The sequence below is a fragment of the Dermacentor albipictus genome, chromosome 4, assembly GCF_038994185.2.
Source record: "Dermacentor albipictus isolate Rhodes 1998 colony chromosome 4, USDA_Dalb.pri_finalv2, whole genome shotgun sequence".
NCBI lineage: Eukaryota > Metazoa > Arthropoda > Arachnida > Ixodida > Ixodidae > Dermacentor > Dermacentor albipictus.
The window spans coordinates 171,470,037-171,473,004 of NC_091824.1; the positions used below are offsets into that span (position 1 = coordinate 171,470,037).

General features: G+C 52.0%; 1 pseudogene; it reads right to left on the minus strand.

Annotated features, from left to right (window-relative positions):
• Positions 1-428: 428 nt before the first annotated feature.
• Positions 429-608, minus strand: LOC135902494 (U2 spliceosomal RNA; annotated as a pseudogene).
• Between the last annotated feature and the right edge of the window lie 2,360 nt (positions 609-2,968).

The window sequence follows — 2,968 nt, forward strand, 5'->3', positions numbered from 1 at the left end:
AGGTTAAGCCCAGTATGCGAAGCATACTAGCCTTTATTTTAGTTGTTGAACCACTGTTTAGCCTGGTGAACTGCTGTTGCTTGGCTATATTTGGTTCGGCTAGACGAAGAAACAACTCATGCGTTACTCTGCTTTCCTTTCCCGCCATCACGCTATACAACTGGCCTCGACGAGAGCGCGCCGCTCTTTTATACAGCTGTTATGACGCCAGTGCCCTAGCGGGAAGAACGGGAGTTAGGCCGCAGTACCATCTGTGCGACCGCAGGCGAGCGCACGAGCTGAGACCGGCTATGTAGCTACGCGGCCGCAAGCGAGCGCACGAGTTGAGCCTCCGCTTTTGCAGCTGTTATGACGTCATATGGTAGCTACGCGGCGGCGCGCGGCGCAGCAAGGAAGAGCGTGGTTGTGCGGCTAGTATGCTTCGCATAAAAACCTGGGCCGAGACCCAAGATAGTGCAATACCGGGCGGCCCCGCGGTGAAGGTGAAACAGGCTTCAAGCAATCCTCTAACTTGCAAAAATAAGCTTAATATCTCGGGTCCAAATACAACCCGTATCAGATATTAAGCTGATAAGAACAGATACTACACTTTCACCCGCGTCGGCCATGTCTACGTTCACACCACCCTCTAGTGCAATACCGGGCTGACCAGTGGAGGAGGTGAAGCAGGCTTCAAGCACTCCGCTAACTTGGAAAAAGAAGTGTAATATCTTGAGTCCAAACGCAACCCGTATCAGGTATTAAAGGGAAGCTGAAACGGTTTTCAATTTCCATGAATTGCTGGGATTGGGAAGAACAGACCTAATAATTTACGGTTCCGAAATTTTTTTCTTCGTTTTGTTAATATAAGGGGCGGAAATCGCTTTCTAAATCACCCACGCGGACACGCCCCCATCGCTTCCCGGAGCGCCGGGTGAGGAGGTTACCAGAGGAGAGAACCGGCGAGAGTGACGTCACTGGCGGGGACCGAGCTGCCGGACCGGCGTGCTGGCATGCGCTGGCATGCCTCTTTCCGTCCTGCGCTTTACTGAACGACGCTACGAGAGATTTGCCGCCGCCGCCGCTCACGTTTGTTTTGCGATTTTCGTAAACTGTTCTTTCCTTCTGTGCTGCGTGAGTGCCTACAGCCAAGGGCGCCCAACATGCCCTCGTTCTGTGCAGCATTCGGCTGCGCGAGCACACGCGGGCGAGACGATGTGGTGTTTCACAGGTTCCCGAAGGACAAGAAGCTTGCAGCGCAGTGCGGTGAGGAGAGATAAGTTCGTGCCGATGAAATCAACTGTGCTGTGCTCGGACCATTTCCGCGATAGCCGGATAGCCTTACGACAAATGCGGAAACGCGTTGTTGCTAGCGTTGCTATACTCCGTTTCATACATCAGGTGCAACGCTGTGGAGGCTTGAGATACTTCTTGCAGTGGCTGCGTTCGCACTTAGAAAAAGTTCGGTGTTTCTTGACCCGATTTTCGAGAAAACTTTTCATATATAAGCTCAGTTCTGAATGAAAAAAAAAAGAATTTACCCATAGAAACAATCCGTGTACTTATACGGCTGCTAACACGTTCTTTTAAATCAATTTTCTTTTCGGCATTCTTTAATTGCAGCCCGTCGCGGCAGCTTCACGTGCATGCTCGTGCGAGCAAATGCCGCTGGCACGCTGCGAACCATAGACGGAAACGCGCGCAGTAATAAATTTTGGTAACCGGACTTCGTGCGTAGCTTCCACAGCGTTGCACCTGAGGTATAAACTGGAGTATAGGCTTGCCTAGTGACATTCGACGTACGGTTGCAGTTATCAGGTTTACCACACGGCGGTGCTAAAACTGCCTAATATCTTTATGTCAACACTAGCATGGAGCGCGCATACCGATTCTTGATCGAGCCACAATCGCAAAGTCGTCGAACCATATTCTGAATATTGCACTTATAATCCCCCTGACCATCTCGATCTGGATGTGTATGATAAGCAACTTCCATGACTGTACCTCGCAGCACTGCATGTGCGCGCTTTGAAACGCGGCTTATGTTCGCGATCGTGTATCAACGCTCAGAAAACCACGGGACTTCAGACAAGCAGCGGCAAGGTGCTTGACATCGCGGAATTGTACCCGTGTTTACAATCTAATGAGAAGTTAGTGCTTCGGCATTCTTCCAGCAGCAAGTTCCCAGTGACACTTTAGCGCATTTTTTTCTCCCGTCATTGGAACGTGCAGCTACATGAAAAAAAAAGCATACGTAACAGCTAAGATTTCCAGCGCGCGAGAAGGTGTACACATCGCTCTCGCTTTTGGCACACTCAACATCGTCGTTGCCGCCGTTGCCGCCATCGTTTTCCGTATCGGCTGTCGGTTCGAACATGTACGGCGAAAATACAAGCTGTCCGAGACAGCGAGAACGTTCCATAATGCTTACAACTCAGCTATGCAGCCAGAACAGAACAGCGTGCTACGCTCTCAAACGGCGGCGCCGACCGGCGACTGCCGCCACTGACGTCACAGCTGCTCCGACCAATCACGGGCAACAGCGGCGTTCGCGCGATACCCTGAGCAACACCCTCTCAATATTCTTCAGGCCTATCCTGACCCTCCTTTCCACACGCGCTACGTCACACCATGTGTCCGGCTGCTCGACCGGCATGGCCATTCCCGCAAGAGACAGTACAAACGCCAATGCCGACGCCATCCCTGTTCCCGCGTTCGCCACGAACGCGCGTGGAGCGCGCGCAAGTGAACTTGAGCGCAGCCGGCGTCTCATCCAGCGTCTAGTTCAGTTGACTCGCTAGCAGCGTCAGCGGCGTCAGTCAGTCGCTGCCATCTCTTCGCCGTGCAACGGTCCTAACGCAATACAAGTGTTTTGTTGTGTTGTGTTTACTTAGACAACCTCTGCAACGTCAGCAGTATCTTTTCCGTGTGACTGTTCCTTTGTGGCCTGTATACGTGTACTATCGTAGGAATGGAAAGTTCACCCGGA